The following is a 20,693-nucleotide window of genomic DNA, read 5'->3' as shown; positions in this document are numbered from 1 at the left end:
TGCATCTGCTAAAGGATTCATGTGGGTTTTTTCCCCTAGCTATTATTATTTACATGGTTAGTTATGCTAATTGTTTTGAAATGTTGAGCAATCTGTTCACTCTTGTTATAAATCCAATTTGATCATAATGAATAATGTTGAATATGTTGCTGTGGTATACTAAATGTATTTAAAGTGTTTTCTCTTTAAATTTGATTTTCTTTCCTCTCCCTTCCCACCCCTCACAGGCTAATGATTTATCGATTTTGCCAGTATTGAAATAAAATGAACTCTTTATTTGATCACTTCAATAGTCTTTTAATTTTCGATTTTCATTATTTCTTCCCTGAATTAAAAAAAAGCTTCTTTTGAATTTGTTTTGAGATAGTTAATTTGTTGATTTTCTAAGTCTCAGAAATACAACAATCTTCTCTCTTCCTTGTGTCAATATTTCAAAAACATTCATTTTCTCCTGAGGATCACTTTAGGAATAGCCCCCAAATTTTGATATGTTGACTCATAATTATCTCTTTTAGGATTTCTTATTTGTTTTTTGATCATTTATTAGGATGTTGTTACTAAATCTCCATTTAGTTCTGTATATTTTGTTCTTAATGCCTTTATTAATATTTTATTAGGTTATAATCTTAAAATATACTTATTGTTTTACATGTCTGTCACATTATCAAGTAATGTTGGAAATAAATATACCCATATCTTTATATTCCCATATAGTAATAACCAGGCTCTTTTAATTTTATTTTTTCGATGCTCTGTTCAACTATGTATTTTCTTCTATATTTGTTCCACTAAAATTATTGGGCTACTATCTTTTTGCAATTCAAATATTTCTTTAGAAAATTTGACTTTGAAATTTGGTGCATCTATGTTTAAGGATGTCGAAATCTACCTATTTATTTTTCTTTATGTAAATAGTTTCTCATGTTGTCTTACCTAAAGTAATGATTTCAATGCCCATTTTTCAAAACTAATCTGAAGTATGTTTTCTAATATATTTTCATTTACCCTCTGCACTTTTTGTATACTTCAAATTGTTGTTTGCTTTTCATTTTAACATTCTATTAACTTTATTGAAGATTTTAATTTATTCACATTTAAATTTACAGCTGATAAATTTGGGTTTTATTCAACACTTTTTTCCCCTCCTATTTTTAAATTATCACTTGGTTCTTGAAGTCTGTTTTATTTACACTAAGAGTTGATTTTATTTTCCTTTAAGGGGAGGAGGCAAATAGGAGTGTATTTTTGTCATGTAGCTGTGAATATAGACTATTTTGCATGCATTAATAATTTTAAAATAATGCTTTTCAACATTGGGCTGATTTTGTAAAAAGTCGCTTTATTTCCAGCGACTTTGCTCATTGAGATATCTAGAAACTAAGGATCTGAGTTTTATGATAAATAAATTTTTTATGATAAATATATGCCATTTAGCTAATGTAACAAGGTTTTGGTAATATAAACAATGGAAAACAAAAAAAAACAAATAAAAACCAACCCAACCCACAGATCAATATTAAATACCATGTTTAGGAAAACAAACCAAATTACCCATATCATATTAGTTTGGGTAGTGAAGTAACTTTCCATGGAGTCAGAAATCTGAAGAATATGTCTTTTTCCATCAAAAGGAAGAGAGTTCTTCATTTTTTTTATTATAATAAGTTCACAAAAAGAAATCTGTCACTGTTGAATTGAGGAATTAATAACCCTTGAAAACCCTTGAAAACTCATATTCTTTATTTTGCTAACAGCAAAAAGAAGACAGTAGATTTTAACTCTGGGTACCTCTAATCTAGACGAAATATATATTTTAAAGCATTGATGATGATTTGCTTGGAATATTCAGTGAAGATAACAGAATGATTATGCATGAAGAAATATAATTATTTCTGTTACAACCCAATGTATTAGTTTTTTAATTTATGATAATTTTTCCTATTAATTTTTTAACTGACATACACCAAGCTTCAAAGAAGACAAATGCTAAATATTGTACTGAGTTAAAATTGTCTTGCTGTAACTTACTCTTAATTATGATTATTATTATTAGTAGTAGTAGTAATAGTAGTAGTAGTAGTTACTTGTCCCATTAGTGTTTGATCGGAGGTAGACCTCTAATGATGCAAAAGAAATAATATTTCTGGGGGTCGGCTAGGTGGCTCAGTGGATAAAGCACCAGCCCTGGAGTCAGGAGTACCTGGGTTCAAATCCAGTCTCAGACACTTAATAATTACCTAGCTGTGTGGTCTTGGGCAAGCCACTTAACTCCATTTGCCTTGCAAAAAAAAACCCTAAAAAAGAAATAATATTTCTCGGAATATATTTCTCAGTTCTATCAACTAGGCCCATTAAAAGTATTCCATATCTTTAAAACCAATCAATCAGTAATTATTTCCTGAGCATTGGTATGAGTTCTCTCTATAAGAGTTACTTTGAGGTTTCATCTTACTTTGGAAATTTCTCTCATTTCTTGAAAGCTATGCCAATAGAGATCAAACTGAGGTCTTTCCGGAAAGGCTTCAAGGAAAGACTTTCCTTCGAGGACCAGTTTAGCTAATGTAGCAGGCTTATCACCAAAAGGATGATCATCAGTTAATTATTTTTTTCCACCATTGCAATGTGAAATGGCATTCAACTAAGGTATGTGAAAGACAAAAAAAATTGTGTCAGTATCACGATTGCTAAATCCTATGGTTTCAGCCCTGTAGACCCTCTGATGCTGATACTCTTAAATAACTTTCAGTTCATGGGTGCAGAAGAGAGGAGGGAGGACCTTTCAACCATCTATTGCTCCTGAAAGCAAGTTCATCCTAAGTTTCCATGCCTTTGATTGTAATACAGGGCAAACATACCTCAAGAGTATATGAATAAATGGAGAATAAAAGTATTTAATTAAAAGCTAAGTTGTGTAATAGAGAACTTAAATTCCATATTTGGAGAAGGGGGATATAATAAGGGCTAAAATAATTTGAGGAAGTAACAACAAAATTCCTATATAGTAAAAGACCTTGAACATACTTGAGATCCTTGAGAAAAGATTTGACTTTTATTTCCTACTTTAATGTTATTTGAGGAACCAAAATTTTTTGGACTTGGTATTCCTTTAATTTGCTTTTTTGTTAAGGCAATGGAGTTAAGTGACTTGCCCAAGGTCATACAGCTAGGTAATTATTGTCTGATTCCAGATTTGAACTCAGGTACTCCTAATTCCAGGACTGGTGTTCTATCCATTTTGCACCTTGCTGCCCAAGGAATTTCTTTAATGACAAGAAGGTTTTTAAAAATAACTTTAGCTACTGGGTTGTCCTGGGATTGGAGTTTCAATCATCCCAAATTCCATAGTCTTCATTTCAGTCACATAGCACAGCCTTATTTTTTGAATGCTAGTCTACTTTTTCCCTTGTTGTCCCCCAAGCTAAATTTTTGTTATTAATGAGACTAAAGACAGGAGAATCATCCCCAATTTTAAAAGGTCAATAAAGGACAACTTTGCCATTCAAAGTAGTGCCTTACATTAACATAATAAATTAGTAGAAAAGGCAGGTTTATAACTTCTTTTGTACTTCCATGAATTACCTTCAGTTTGTATGCTCTTAATTTTGTGCCTGAGGTCCGAGGCTTTAATTTATATGATTTGGAATCTTTTGTAGTATTCTATGCATTTTCCAGGTAACTTGTTTGGTGCTCATCAGTTATGCATATCTTGGTGAGACCTCCATCCTAATTCTCTCTGTTTTACTATGTCCTATAAGAAATATACTAAGTTCAATAACAAAAACATTGAATACATGAAATGACATATACCCTGTCTTTTGAAGCCCAGAAATTCCATATTTGTCCATTCAAAAGCAGCCTTGGGAGTTTCCTCCCAGACATCCATTGTTGTGCCTCCTAGGATGGCTGTGCTTCAAAAGAAATGTTTGAGATAAACTCTGGAGGCTATACATGTGGGTGTATGATTGGGACTGCAGTGCTTTTTAAGGTGCTTTATAGACATCAGCAAATGAAGTGAATCAAGTAGTAAAAGCACTTTCAGCTACCATAAACAAATGGGTACTGTCTCATATGTCTTTCTAGATGTGATCAGGATGCATGAATGAATTAATGGAAAATATTTATTAAGGGTTTAGAATGTGCCAAGTACTTTGATGAATGCTAGGGATACAAATAGAAAAAATATAATCTCTCTTCTCAAGGATCTCACTTTTTAATAGGGAAGGGGACAAAATAGACAATTACAAATCAGATGGGAAGGCTTAATGATCTTTAGCAGCAAAGCAGATGGTAATGTCTCTTCTTCAATGTCATTTCTTTTAACAAAATCATCATGGCTTCTGAGTCTTTTTTCCTAGGTTCTTTTTAACAGGGGCTACTGAGAAGGTGGAAACAGCATCACCTGTAGAGGAATCTTCACAGAGATAGCTTCTCAGGACCATGGCTGCAGGGGCCAGACAGGAAACAAGGCAGGTGATGATCAAGGGTCAGGGAAAGCAAGGAAGTCCAGAGTTTTTGGACTGGGGTCCTGAGTTGTCTCCAGTAGGGTCTGAAGAGAAGTGGTAACTGAAATGCTTTCCCTTGCCTGTCAATATGCTGCTTTCTTCTCTCTCTTTCACAGGATGCCTAGTTTACCTATTCCTCCAGAGACACTCACTATTGGTGATAGTGAGGATAGAGGATTTCTTCTCTACTAGGGTTTCCCTTTGATAATGATTGCAAGGGATGAGAAGAAAGTAAGGTTGGGGAACCGCTGTTATTTCCAGAGCTCTTGATGTAAGTACTGGTCATTTAGTTGCAGAAGATCTACTAGTGATCTTAGTGCTGGTAAAGAAAACTTAATGGGGGTAGGTCAATTTACTCTCTGCTCTTGAGTAACCAAGGTGAAAAAACTCAATGTGTCTTGTCTCCTCTCCACATGCTCTTTTTAGTCAGCATGAAGATCTGCTGCATCTTGATGGTCAGTCTGGAATAAGTAGAAGATTCAATTTAGCTCTAAAGTTATTGGGATTCTATCTCAACTCCTCACTGACTGGTATTTTTGGGTTCCAGTCCTCTTTGTCTCAGTCCATCTTTAAGTTGGATTCTGTACTCAGTCAGGAGTCTCTGGATGATGGACCTCATGATCTTTTCACTCTCTGTTCTATATAAATTCATACTTTTTGTTGCCATTTCCAGTTGCACCACCTCTGCCATCTTTCTTCTTTTCCTAAGGTTTTGGCAGTCCCACTTCTTACCTCCCCACCCCACTTCCTCACAGAGCACTCAAGACTAATCAGTCTTTACCCAATAATGTTACCATGCTGCAGCCAGTTGAGATATCTTCAATCAATTAATAAATGCTCAATAAGCATTTACTATATGGCCAGGCACTCTGCTAAGTGTTGGGGATACAACAAGAGGCAAAAGAGGATGAAGGAGCTTATAATCTAAGGAAGGATACAACTTGCATGCAAATGTATACAAAGCAAGAAATATATAGGATAAATAAGAAATAAATAAAAGAAGCAAAACCCTAGAATAACGAAGGGTTGGGGAAAAATTCCTGTACAAGGTGAGGTTTTAGTTGGGGTTAAAATTCAAAGGTCATACTTACCATGTTTTGTATATAGAGTACTACATAAACTTAGCAATAATTGATCTCTTTATTATAGTAGTCCTTATGCTGCTATGGGAATTTTAGTTATTTTCATCTACTTTTAATACATTTGGTAGTTAGGAAGGCAGTATAAGAGAGTGAAATAGAAAATAGGATTCCTAGGTTTCATTCTAATATCATAAACTCAGTAAATTAGAGATAGAAGGAATCTAAGAGACTCTCTTGGGGAATCAACCATTTTTGGTATCTGGTTCATGCATTTAGTATTTGATTGTGTAATTCACATCATTTCATAGTTGTGAAGCACCTTAGAGGCCATTATTGCAACCTAGAACTAAACAGGAATCTCCTCTAAAACATTTCTGTTCAAGAATCACCCAGACTTTTTTTGAAGCCATCAAGAGTGGGGAGCTCCATCATATCCTAAGGCAGCTCATGCCATTTCTGGATGGCTTGAATAATTACAAAATTTTTCCTGACAACCAACTCAAATTTACTTCTTTGGAAACTTCTCTCCCCCACTAACTCCCCAAATTATTCCTAGTTCTGCTCTTGAGAGAGGAATGGAACAAATTCTTGCTACATGGTAATCCTTCAAATACTTTAAGTCAGCTACCATGTCAATTTTGGTCTGAACTAATGGTTTCAAAGCATCCCCATGACTTGTAGAATACTCAAGGTTAATTTGCTTCCAAAGGCCTTTACTTTATATCATTTGACTAGTAGCCTCTTTTTTTAAGGTTTTTGCAAGGCAAATGGGGTTAAGTGGCTTGCCCAAGGCCACACAGCTAGGTAATTATTAAGTGTCTGAGACCGGATTTGAACCCAGGTACTCCTGACTCCAGGGCCAGTGCTTTAGCCACTGCGCCACCTAGACGCCCCCTTAGTAGCCTCTTAATTATTTTCCCTGGCTCCATTTTTCCCCTCTCCAATCTAATTCATCATGTAACTTCAAAGTGATATTACTAAAGCATTAGAATGAGCATACCATTCCCTGCTAAAGAAGCTAGAGTAGCTCTATCCACTAGGATAGAGTTAAAACCCCACCTATTAATATTTAAAATCTTTGGTAATGTCTTCAACTTATCTTCATAGATTTATTACATATTATTCCCTTTTACACATCCTATAGTTCAATCCAAGTGTCCCATTTACTGACCTTCACTCATAATATTCTCTTACCTACCCCCGCATGTCTTTGGACAATTGTCCCTGACTGGAATAAACTCCTTCCTTACATCTGATCTTCAAGGCTCAGTTCAAGTACTAAATATGACTTTTCTTAGCCTCCTCAGTCATTAGTGTCTCTTCTCTCCTTCTTAAATTACATTTTGGTTTCTTTTTATTTAGCATCTATTTGTTCTTGATTATTTTCTCCAAAATAGAATATAGGCTCCTTAAGGGCAAAAACTTTTTCATTTTTGTTTTTTGTATCTCTAGTGTAGGATGTGTCACATTTGTTGCTCAGATATTTCAGTCATTTCTCACTCTTCATAATCACATTTAGGGTTTTCTTGGCAAAAATACTGGAGTGTTATGTCATTTCCTTCTCAAATTCATTTTAGTTGCTGAAACTGAGGGAAACCAGATAAAGTAACTTGACCAAGGTCACACAGCTAGTAAGTGATTGACTCCAAATTTGAATACAGGAAGATGACTTTAGGGTGGCACTCTTATTGACTGCTTCATCTAGCTGTCCCCACATTCCACATAGTAGTACTTAATAAGTTTTCATTGATTGATTGATTGACAGATTTAACCCGAACTCAATTCAATCTGGGAGAGGTTTACTGTATGGAGTGTTTGTTTATTCTGTGTCAATTATTAGGCACATACCCAGGGTTGGGTAATTTTTGCAGACTAGGAGAGGTTCTAATGGCATGCAAACTAGACTTATTTCCAGAACAATATTCCTATTACCCCATCAGAGTAGAACTTGCTTGTTTCTGTATGACTTTGCATCTCTTAATGCAATCTATGATAGCATTAGCTAGGTTGTCATATTGCTGTTGACATACCAAACTTTCAGTTGATTAAATTTGTGTTTCGGTATGTGTTTTATCCTTTATCTAGCCTAAACTTCATGGGGTCAGGCACCCCATTATATCTAAATTTTGTATCTCTTTGATTGCCTCGCATAAAGGCATGTTTATAATAGATGTTTTAAAATGCTTATTTAATTGAAATGAATTGAATTGGTATAAGTTGAGTCATTTAGATCAACCTTCTCATTTTATATTCAATATATTCTTGGAGAATTTATAAAAAAAACAGATCTCTTTCCTTTCTCCACAAAATAGGTATAATAGCATTTAACTACCAGAAATGTTCTAAGTACTGCTGAGATAACTTTGGTAAAATAGTCTGAAATCCTAGAGTTACTCAATATAATTATAAAATATGAAGCTTTCAAATGTTTGATTGAATAAAGATTATGTTTTTCCATAGGGATAATGGCTGAAGATGGAATTGTTTTCTTCCCCTCCTTTCTTCTTCCCCACCCCTCCACCCACACCCTGGTAATTTGAAGATAAAAGGGCAGGGTATTTTTCACATTTCCTGTAGGTAAATAGATCACATTACTCCAATATTTTAACCTTCACTGTTATTGTTTAGCTGTCAATGCATTGTTGCTATTATTCCAGCCAGCCTATCTCAGGTTTATGTTTGCAAGGTTGTTGACTTGGAGGGCTTTTATTTTTTAATTTTTTCTTTAAAATCCAAAAATACTGAAGCTGTTATTTGATTTAGTTCTCCTTGAATGTACAGCCTTATACAACCTTAACAAAAGAGAAAATGTATATGATACACTACCTCAACAACAAACTCCTTTAGTACAAATAGTTGAAGATTTTTTGATACATAAATTAACACAGGAGACAAAACTTCCTTGTGAAGTCAGCAATAAATTCTATTATGCCCATTTTGTAGAAAAATTGAAACAAAAAGGCACTGTGCCCTCATTTCATCTTACCTAGAAATCTGAAATGAGAGAAAATGGACTGAAATAATTGGTACCCTCTTCTTTATCTCCTCTTTTTTTAAAATCTAAACCCACCTCAACATTCCTAGTCATATTCCTTCCACCAGTTCATCAAGGCATTCCTATTCTGAATTAGCACTAGAGGTGCTCCTTCTTTCTCCCTTGCTATGGTTTAAAAATTTCTAGGTATATTAGATGGTTTCTTGAGACAAATTCTAGGATTGAGTCCTCTCTGGAAGAGTAGATAATTATTGTGCATTAGTCTACCAAGGTCCATTTCTTTTCATCAGTGGTAGATCAGATCTGTAACTGGCTCCAGGAGCAAGGTCCATGAACCTTTAGTTTAGGTAAACTTTTTCAAACACTCTGGACTACAGCTGATTTAATTCCTTTAGTAGAACTGTCTTATTGTGGAGAACATTTCTGTGACTTATCCAGAATTAAATGAACAAATAAGTAGGCACACAGAGCACAAGGACCTTCACCTGGCTTAATTGCTTCTGTAATAGACCATGGAGTCTCTCTACCTGTAATAGAGAATACTAGTCTAGAAGTTACATCTAAATTTGAATTCAACTTTAATCAGCCTCTTAATGTCTGATCTTCAGTTTCATTTTCCATAAAATGGGATTAATAATAAACTACTTATTTTACAAGATTATGAGAAAATTTTGATTTTGTTGTTGTTCAGTTGTGTTCTAGTCTTTGAATCATTGCATAAATGTATTATTATTATTATGCTTAGCTCCTTCATACAAATCACTATGAATCAATTGTAGAGAGAATTAAGCAAAATGTTCATGTCTAGTTCACAATTTATAGGCCATTCTTACTGTATGATTTCCTTCCAATATTTTTCTTGATCAAAATATTTGCTTCCTATGAAACTAAACAACTCATTTACCATTTTTTGTATTTTAGAAAAGAAAGTTATGTTGTTTTCAATTCCTGTGCCCTCTACCCCATTGTTCCTAGTTCAACATTTTTGAGTCAAGCAGATCAAGTCAAATATCTCTACCACATGGCAATTCTTTTATCACATTAATTTATTGACTAATGAAAGTCCCATGCCATTCCTGTCTCCCTCAGGATGTGCTGAGTCTATAAGACAGCAGACTATGGGCCAGCATGATTATTTGTCCAGTAGCCAAGTAACCAAATGATCCTCTCCCATTCACAGTGTCTATGGGAGATCTATTTTTCACTTGGGTTAGTCCTAAGGAAAATGTTCAAACCATGTGAGGTTGGCAAATTTTGTATGCAGAGAAAAATCAAATGATTTTAGAATTGGAAGGGATCAGAAAGACTTGAGTCTAATTTACTTTAATCACTGAAAAATACACACAAAGAAATTTAGAAACTGGTTCAAGATTGCACAACAAGATAAATGCCAGAACTAACCCAGGGTTACTCATTTCTAGTTCAGTTGTATAGAAAATTTTAGGACTTAGAATCAGAAAGCTATTCAGAATAATGAGGTACAGATTTTTAATTTTGGAGATGAGGAAATGGGGCTTAGAGATGGGAAGTAAAAATCAAAGAAATGGCCACCTGAACCCAAAGAACAAATGCTATTTTCATTTTAACTTTCATTGAAGTCATTCAATTATCATTGATAGGTCAGGGGAAAGTACAGTGGGAGGTTAGGTGATATTTGTTATGAGGATAATCACAACAATATCAATTAACATTTATATAGTTCCTAATACATATATATATATATATATATATATATATATTATATAAGCTTCTCTGTTAAGTGCTTTAAAACATTATCTCATTTAATTGTTACAGCCACCCTGAGAAATTAATGTTATTATTATCCTCATATTGCAGTTGAGGAAATAGAGGTAAACAGAGATTAAATGACTTCTCACAATTAGTGTCTACTTTTTTTTGTTGTGTCATACTGATGTTTTATCATGTTTTTCATCATTTAGTATGCACATTTAAAAATTCACCTGTTTTTGGATAAAGATGATCATAAAAAATAAATGGAGTCCACCCTTCCAGGTCCCCAGGCACTGCCAGTTGTTATCTCCTTGCACTCTGGGGACCTTAATAGTTTCCATCTTCCCTGGAGCTGAATCTTCCTATGTGTATTATTGTTGTCATTGAGAATATGAATCCCTTGAAAGCTGAGACACTCTTGCTTTTTTATCTGGATAATGTAATGTCTGTGGGAAGATAGGTGCACTAAAATACTTTTAGTGAGTTATAAATTGATTCAGTCATTCTGAAAAACATTTTGGAATTATATAAAAGAGTCACAAAACTGTATATGCAATTGCAATATGACCTGATGACTGCTCCATTGCACATACCATGGTATAATGAGTGATATCTACGATAATCTCATTGGGAATCATGATAGTAGGCCCTTCCAAATAGCTAGAAACTCATTACAGAGGGTGTGTCTTCAAAAGCAATCAAATTGGTCTCAAGATTTTTTTGAGCAAGAATACTAAGGCTTGAATTATAATTTCTCAGTCACCGAAGGCATAAAAAAATCAGCATGCAAATATTTAGAGCTTTAAGTTTTATTGATGCATTTTGCTTTTATAGTTACACATTACTCTTCACTTTGTAAAAGGTTTCCTATAAACAAGTAAAAAAGTAAAATAAAATTAATAATACAGTAAACTTCATTTGAAAATGAAGGCAATATTTCACATCCATAGCCCCCCCCTCCAATTTTCTACTAAAAAAAAGTTTAACAGAAATTTATTTTCTTTAATTCCAATTTTCTGCTCCATTGGGGGAAAAGAAAAGCAAATTTCTTTTTTTAGAATTAAAAATATTATTTATTTTTAATTTTCATATGTCACAACTTGTTCAGCCATTCCCTTATTGTTGAGCATCTCCTCAATTTCCAAATCCCTACAAAAGAGTTGCTATAAATACTTTTATACATATAGGTCCTTTTCCTTTGATCTTTTTGGATCTGGTAGTAGTATTGTTGGATCAAAGGGTATGCACAGTTTTACAGTTATTTTATATTTTCCAGAATGGTCAGACCTACTCCACCAATAGTTCACTACTCCACCGATAGTTCATTAATGAACCTATTTTCCCTTATCCCTACCAGCATTTGAGGTGTTATCTCAGAGTTGTGGCATGTGATCCCAACGTAATCAATTTATATCTATGCCCCTTTCCTATGTAAACTTCTTACAACTGCCCTAACAATCATTAAGTTCTTAGGAGAGATGTATCATCTTCCCTTAAGGAACTGTAAAAAGTTTAACTTTATTAAGTCCCTAATTATTATTCTTTCACGTTTACCTTTGAATACTTCTATTTGAGCCTGCTGTTTAAATGCCATATTTTCTACTCAGCAATGGACTTTTCATCAGAAATATTCCTAAGTCTTCTATTTCATTAAATATCTATTTTTCCTCTAAAGGATTATATTCAGCTTTGCTGATTAAGTTAGTCCTAATTGTTATCCTAGCTCCTTTGTCTTCCAGAATATCATATTCCAAGACCTCTGCTCCTTTAATGCAGAAGCTTGCTAACTCTTATGTGATTCTGACTGTGGCTCCACATAGTTGAATGGTTTGTTTCTGGTTCCTTGCTATATTTTCTCCTCGAGCTGGAATCTTTGGAATTTGATTATACTTTTCCTGGAAGTTTTCATTTTGATATTTTTTTTCAGGAGGTAATTTCTATTCTGTCCTCTAGATCTAAAAATAACAGGGCAGTTTTCTTTAATGATTTCTTAAATTATGATGTCTAGGATCTTCTTTTGATCATGGCTTTCTAATATTCCAATAATTTTAAAATAATTTCTCCTCAATCTAAGTTCCGTCAGTTGTTTTTCCAATGAGATATTTCACATTTTCTTCTATATTTTTATTCTTTCAACTTCACTTATTGTTTCTTGATGTCTCATGGAATCATTAGTTTTTCCTATTTTTAAGGAAATTTTTTTCAGTGAGCTTTTGTACCACTTTTTCTAACTAGTTAAATCTGCTTTTTAAAAGGACTTTTCTTTGGTGAATTTTTATGTCTTTTTTTAATAAAGCTGTTAATTTTCTTTTCATAATTTTCTTGCATCTCATTTCTTCTCACTTTTTTCCTCTACCACTCTTATCTCTTTCTGTAACTCTTCCAGGAATTCTTGTTGGTTTGGGTCCAATTGATATTTTTCTTTTATACTTTGTTATTAATGTTTTCATATTGTTATTTTTTTAGGTTTTGTTAAGACAAAAAAAAGTCTTACCTGCCACTGTGGTAGTTTTTTAGGCTCAATTTCTTTTTTTGTTTTCTGCTCTTTTTCCAGCTCTACAAACCTGAGAATGGGGAGACACTAGTCCAAGCTTCAGCCTTTTTTCATGTACTATTTTCAGACCCTGTTCTGAGTCTGCAAGTTTCCAATGACTCCGAAGGGGTGTATCCTGGGATAGGTGTAGTTTCTGCTCTCCTGGTCTACACTTTGGTCTTTAGCCATGAACATCCCTTGATCCCTTGCATCTGTAAGGACTAATACTCCCTTTGGTCCTCGAGTCTCTGCTTCCTTGTCATAAGCACTCTTTTGTATCCTGGATTTGCAATCTAGAATTACAATCCACAGAGCTGTCAATCAGTATTGGCTATACCCCATGCCAGCAAACAGTCCCTGTAATCTCTTTCTAAACTACCATTTGGCCCTCTACCATCTCTGAGTTGAGAGTTCCTAAAATTATTGCTATTACTGTCAAGGCCTCCTCAAATGCCCATTGCTGGTACTCCTGCCAAACTCAAGGCCTGTGCCTACCACCATGATAGACTTCTCTGTTGATCTTCTAAATTATCTCAGATTGGAAAAATGTCCCTCCCTGACCATTTGTTGATCCTGTCACAATAAATTTGTTTTGAAGTATTATTTTGAAGGTGTCTAGAGGAAAATATTGGCAGAGTTCAGCTAATTTCCCCACATTTCCTTCTACTGAGAGAGTCAGAGAACCTCAGAATTGCAGAAAGAGACCTGAAAGTTCATCTATTGCAACCTCATTATCCCCAAATGACCACCTGGTTTCTTTTGGCATTTCTCTAACCATGGGGAACTCACTGCTTATTGAATAATTTGAATGTCCTGTCAATATCTCAACATGTCCAAAGTAGAAGTTATCTTTCTCCTTGAGCCTTCCTTTCTTCTGAATTGCTTTATTACTATCAAGGAAACTAACATCTTTTTAATTTTCCAGGTTGGAAATCTTGGTGTTGTCTTTGATTCATCATTCTCACTCACCCCACATTTCAGGGTTACCAAATCCTGTCACTTCTGCCTTTGTAATATATCTTTTATATAAACCCCCTTCTCTTTACTCCCCACAGCCACCACTTGGTTCAGGCTCTCATCATTTCATACTTTAGGTATTTCAATAATCTTTTGGTTGGTATCCCTGCTTCAAGTCTCTTCCCACAATACCATTCCATCTTTTCAAAATGTTTCACCATGTTGTCCTCAAACTCTACAGGATCAGATAAAACTCTGACTTCTTCCAATTTTTCTTCTTTTCTTGTTCTTATTACCTACCCCTCTACTATTGAATCCAACTATACTGGCCTATTTTCTGTTTCTTTTTGCTTTTCTTTGTATCTCCATCATATTGTAGAGTGCCTGCCACATAGTAAACATTCAGTAAATGCTTGTCGATTCATAAAGCATACTCCTTATACTGAGTTGAGATCTCCTTACAACCCATCTATAGTGCCCTTCTGGCACAGATAAAAGCCCTTTTCCATATTTTATCACTTCAAAATTTTTAAAGCAGTTACTGTCTTATATGTGATGCAGTGGATAAAGTGACAGACCTGAATTCAGGGAGACTCACCTTCATGAGATGAAATCTGGCTGCAAACACTGCTTTAGTTCTTTATCTATGAATTGGAAAAGGAAATGGCAAACCACTCCAGTATTTTTGCTAAGAAAACCTCAAATAAGGTCACAAAGATTTGGATACAACTGAAACAACAACAATAAATCATGGATTCCTCTAAAGTTTTCTTTAGGAAGAAGAGTGTATTTCCTTTTAATTATTTCTTATGAAATATAGTTTCTAAATTCCTTATTAGTTTGTTCTCCTTATGAATGTAGTCCTGTTTGCAAGTAACTTTCCTAATATGTAAGGCTAAGAATCAAACATTCCAAATCCCTAGGATAGAGTATCTTATTCTGGTCACTATGTTTCTATTAGTTCAGTTTAAGATTGTATTTGCATTTTTGTCAGTCACTTGATACAATTGACTTATACTGAACACTTAACCTAAAGTTGATTTCCCTCATAAACATTGTTTTATGTTCAAAATATAATATGTACTATTCAATATGTTGCATGAACTCTGTGTTAGAGTACTATAGTGAAAATTTTTATATAGAATTACAACACAATAAACATAGAGGAATACTGATTTTCCTATACATTTCAAGTATGGAACTGTAATCTTCTTCGGAAAAAGGACATGGAAAATATGCCTATTACCTACTCATATTTTCATCAAGAATACTACTTAGTCGATTCTCATGTGGATTTTAAAGAGGAGGAAAAGAAAGTAGGCATATTTTATCAATTGCTTTTTGTACAGTAATAATGCCTGTGGTCTTTTTCTATTTTTCATAATTATCAGTTCTTTGAGTGAACATTGAGTGAACATCCCTAGTTTCCTTTTAAATTGTTATGTCTCAGGGGTGGTTAGGTGGCACAATGGATAGAGCACTGGCCATGGAGTCAGGACTACCTGAGTTCAAATCTGGACTCACTTAATAATTGCCTAGCTGTGTGACCTTGGGCAAGCCACTTAACCCCATTTCCTTGCAAAAAAAAAACCCTAAAAAATAAATTGTTATCTCTCACATGGATTTATTTTGGGTGTCTTCGGTCCAATTCAGTTGTTCTTCCTGGTTTTATTTGTAAGTGGTCTTGTTACTTCTTCAAATACTATGTAGGTTCTGAGTTGGTAGGTTATGCCTAAGTGTGACAACCAGTGTCATGGATGAAGACATAATAGATAGATAAAGAATACTTATTGAATCTGTCCAACTGAACACTGATATGTTCATCTTCTTGAAGTTTTACCTATACAGTAAAAGCTTTTGGAATGATGGAACTTCTTTGGTATCATGCCCCACTTTCTTTAGATTCTACAAGTTTTTAACCTCTTCGTTTTCTTATATCATCTTCCCTTACAAAATTTTGTAGCTGAGTTTGGATTTTAAATGTGTTGTTCTTGTATTCCCTATCTCAGCTTAACTTGAAAAATCATTCGATGATTGACCTGGTTTCTGAGTTTTTTGGGGGGTCATTCTTATTATGACAAATACATTATTCTTTTTTATTTTTGAAGAGTTTATTGATGCTATTTATCCTTTACACTACAATCATATTCCTATATGTCTAACTCCCAACCATTTCTTAAACAAAGAAAAACAGTTTATTAAACCCAACAGACATAGAGACTACACCTGCCAATGTATGTTGCATTCAGCATCCATAAAACCTGCCCACTTTTGAAAAATAAGAGGTATATTTCATTATCATGATGACTGTTTCACATTTAAACTTATTAGTTAAACTTCTCTAAGAAATAGTAAGGAATGAGCATCTTTATGTTTGAAAGGGGAATGGGAACCTTTATCATGAAGGGAGAAAGGAAGGGAACATGCATTTATTAAGTCAGGCACTACATCAAGCATTTTTCAAATGTTATCTCATTTGATTCTCAAAACAACCCTGTGAGATGGATGCTATTATCTCCATTTTAAATTTGAGGAAACTCCTAACGCAGACAGATTAAGTGACTAGTCCAGGGTCACATAACTAGGAAATGTCTGAAACTACATTTGAACTCAACTCTTCCTGATTCCAGAGACAGAGCTTGTCTATTCAGCTCAATCTAGCTGCATGTGTTTAAAATGATTTCTGGGGCCTACTGAAGTTTCAGAATTATTTATATAACTAGGAACTATTTACAGGAAAAATCAAAGGACAAAGGGAAAGGGTCTAAATGTTTTATGTTCAAACCTAATTGAGATTTAATAGTATCAACCAAGTGATGGGGTGATTGCACTCTAAGGAGGAAAAGAGGTAAAGGAAATTCATTAGTCCTAACTTATTTAGGACTAAGTACTTTGAACCTTGTCCTTTTGGACAAGTTAGAGAAATATCAGAGCTTCCTGAGAGACCCTTTAATGCTCTATTAGAGAGAAACTATGGGACTATTTTATAACAGAGTTCAACTGTGTCTTGTATTGTCTCAATCTCATTTCTCTGAGGAAGAAGAAGAAGTGGATTAACAGCTAAGAATTCAAAAATATAGCAGCAGAGGATGAGGAAGAACTTTGTAGACTTAGATAGCAAAATTTCCAAGTGCACCACAAGGGAAGGGGCCCTGAGGCTGAAGTTCTCTACTTTGGATAATGAGTTTTTCTACAGAGTTTTTCTCTTGCTCTCAAGTCCATGACTCTATGAGAAATTTTTCCTATTTTGTCTGGTGGGGGGTGTGTGGGGTGTGAAAGGTCAGGAGGAGGTACTGAGAATAATTGTTTGATTGCCTCTGTAATTTATTTTGCTGTTTTAAGGGATAGCTAGGTGGTACAATGAAAAGAGCACCAGCCCTGCAGTCAGGAGGACCTGAGTTCAAATTTGACCTCAGCCACTTAATAATTACCTAGCTGTGTGACCCTGGACAAGTCACTTAACCCCATTGCCTAGCAAAAATAAAAAAAATATTTTGCTGTTCTATTTAAATTGAAAACTTTACTATTATTTTTATGGTTCTGTCTGGTCAGTTGATGAAGAATGTACTTGATGGGGGCTTAAGCTAAACAATCTTCAAATAGCAATGTGGTTCTAGATTTGACTGGGTTATTATTTACACTTTTATCTATTTCTCATTGAAGATTATTTGCTCATTGAACTGAGCTAGATTGCTCACAACTAAATTATGTCTGGTGTGAAGAAGAAATTTCTTTATTCTGCTCTTTAATAGATCCCAGAAAGGAGGCATTTCTTATAACACAATACTCAGTTTCTCCCAATTTTGGTCCTGCATTTGGGGCCAGCGTATACACAGTCTAAAATATTTGGCATAGCTAGCAGGATTTTGTGATACTGATAATGGAATTTTTTTGCTTGCTGTGTTGAAGGAAATATAGGTCTCTAGACATTATTCTTAAATAGAATAGGAATTGTTAGGAATGTGGATTAATTCCACAAATAGGATAATTTTAGAGCTTCTGAAGAGTCAGAGAAGTTAGCCTGTAGGGTTCAGTGGGAGAGGGAATAAGTAGATAAAAACATTGTATGCTTTACTGTTTCCTAGCTGTTGTTAATTGTTGTTGAAAAGCTGACTTCTGAATCAATTGAAATGAGACTGAATGAGACCTAGATAGACACACATGTGCAGAAGACAGAGGATCAATTGGTGGTAGTCAAAAGTGGTATAGAAGATGAGTAGCATTGCCTCTTGACTCTAATTTAACTTTATTGGGCCAAGTAATTAGAGATATTGGAGTTCATGACTAGAGTTTGGATAATTTCCATTTTGCTCTCTCTTCCCATTAACATTGACTTCAGCACCATACTTTCAGGACTAAAAACTAAACTATGTATAGTATGGGTTTCCTTAATATTAAATAGCCCCAGAAGGAACTGACTTCCTAGATGGTCCTACCTAAAAGAATAAGGAGATAGGAAGCCTTATCCTGAGGGAAGGTAATGGATCTAGTCATTTATACATGCAATAGAAAAGAGGGAGCTTAACAGCTGACAGTTTAGCACCTTGTTTAGGAATTACCAGGATAAGAAGAAAGGATCAGTAGGCCTTTGGCACCCATACTTCCCCAACTCTGTCAATTTCCTTATAATCTGATTTCATGAAATTTAAAACCTTTAAAGGTGAGGTCAAACTCCTCAAAGTCATTCAATTTTTATCATTAAACCAAATAAGGATTGAGGTTGAAGATAGAAAGAAAAGTGACCTTATTTGGTTTTGACATGGAACTCTTTTTTTTTTTTTTTAATTTTTTAGGTTTTTGCAAGGCAAATAGGGTTAAGTGGCTTGCCCAAGGCCACACAGCTAGCTAATTATTAAGTGTCTGAGGTCGGATCTGAACTCAGGTACTCCTGACTCCAGGGCCGGTGCTCTATCCACAGCGCCACCTAGCCACCCAACATGGAACTCTTAAGGAGGTGAAGGGCTTTAAGGAGTCACTACACAGGGACACTTTTTTAGATTAAGTAGGATTGGTTGGGGCTGTTGGTTGGCACTCAAATTTATACCAGATTATTTATGAAAATGTCTTAGATATTCCTGAGGAGAACTGTCCACATTAAGAGCTTACTCATCACTTCATTTTGAAGGTTTAGACACTTTTATTTCTTTGGTGCTTGCTTTGTGTATGGCTTCATCCACTGTGTTTCACTATCACTTTTTCTTCACTGTGCTCAGTTGAGTTTAGGGGGGTCCCTAGGGATGAAGGAACAGGGTAATCTTGCCTGTGGGGTCATACTATATAAAAGAAACAAGTGGGTAATTATTTGCATGAACTCCTGGGTAGCTACTGTATGATCGGGAGACTGAAAGTTCAATGACATCAAAGAACCAATAACAGAATTTTACTAATCTTGCTCTCTTCTTGTATTCTCTGGGCCAGGTCAGTTCTCATCAACACCTGTTTCTATCTCAGATGAATATGGATAAACTCCTTCCTTATGATCTTCCTTCCTTAAATTTATTTAAATTTTTTTCTTTGCCTCTAGCATCATGTTGAATTAAACTAAATTCCATTACATCACCTAATGTTTTTATTTAGTTTCTAACCTTCAGGCAATGGAGGTCTCAAAGGGAGCTGAACTGGCCTTTACAAAACCCAGCTCAGTTTGTTGGCTGCTGTTGTCACAAAATGGATTGACTTCTTTCTGCTTGTCCTTAATCACTATTAGTTCCCTAAAGGGAATAAATGTTTAGCCAAGTACCTTTTTAATTTCAATTATGGGGATGATGGAGTTGATGGTAAAGGTACATAATACTGTTCACCAAGAACCCAAGACAACATTAGAAAAAAATTCTTCAGTTTTAGTCTGGCTTTTGGGAGTCATGGACCAGATACTGAAAGCATGATGTGTGTGTGTGGGGGTGGGGTGGGGGGGTGGATGATTTATCCCTGAGAAAAATATGTAACTTTCCCTTCAACTTTTGAATGGTTTGGGAAAATAGTCTTGAAAACCAAGAAGGGCTTGCCTATGGAGAGAAGGGGTACAAATGACCTTGTACAAATTAGATGAGTGAGAAGTTTAGTGGGAGATAAGAAAAGATGTTGCCCAACTGGGAAATGGAACCCCAAAGGGAACATGGAAATCTTCACACTAAGAAAAAAGTAGCTTTTCACAGAACCAGGAGTAGATGGTCAGTGAGAGAGAGAGATGACAGTCAAGAAATGAAGAAATAAAGAATATTCGTAAAACAAGGGGAAAGGTATTATCTCAGACCTAGGAATGAAGTGCAAGTCAATGACTATAAATCTTTAAACTTCTCTTATCAGGTAGAATTTTGCTGTTGTTTTGAAGTGGACACAGTTCAAGATGTGGTTTTGGTAACTAGCTTTTACTCTCTTGGAATTTTTTTTTCAATTAGCTTCTGCTCTACTGGAAACATTTGAGCTATTTATGACATTGGTGATTTATTTTAGGTATAAGGTTATGTGTTTGACTATAATTACTTTTTTGATTTGTTTACTTAGTAGAGAGAGAGTTTCCTCACCCAGAAATTCCCTAGAGCAGAGAAATCACAGGTCCTGTCTCTATTCCTTTTTGTTTTGATGGTGTCTGGATTTGCTGTTCTCCTTGGATTTTTTTTTTAAATCTATTTTTACCTAGAACTTATTCCCAGTCATTTCCACTAGTCATAAAAAGTAGTGTCATTCTTAATGTGGGCACGCTAAGACTGAGACCAATGAATCCTAAGAAGCTAGCTTGATTCCATATAACTTGAAGTGAAGGACCCAGAACAGGTAATGCACTAAAATCTACTTTTTTGGTAATCCTCTATAAAGTACTATTTTGAAGGGCATGTATCACATTGAACCTGACAGATTTTTTTTATTTCCTCACAAGCTGTTTTATTGACCCT

General features: G+C 34.8%; 1 protein-coding gene and 1 pseudogene across 4 annotated transcripts in view; both read left to right on the top strand.

The window, feature by feature from the left end:
• Positions 1-20,693, top strand: part of CACNA1C (calcium voltage-gated channel subunit alpha1 C) — a 970,192-nt gene that overhangs the window by 58,987 nt on the left and 890,512 nt on the right. The gene's annotated exons all lie outside the window — the stretch shown is intronic.
• Positions 4,438-20,693, top strand: part of LOC141493584 (large ribosomal subunit protein eL19-like) — a 41,792-nt pseudogene continuing 25,536 nt past the window's right edge.

This window comes from Macrotis lagotis, chromosome 7 (assembly GCF_037893015.1).
Source record: "Macrotis lagotis isolate mMagLag1 chromosome 7, bilby.v1.9.chrom.fasta, whole genome shotgun sequence".
Taxonomy (NCBI): domain Eukaryota; kingdom Metazoa; phylum Chordata; class Mammalia; order Peramelemorphia; family Peramelidae; genus Macrotis; species Macrotis lagotis.
This window is presented reverse-complemented; position numbering and strand designations above follow the sequence as displayed.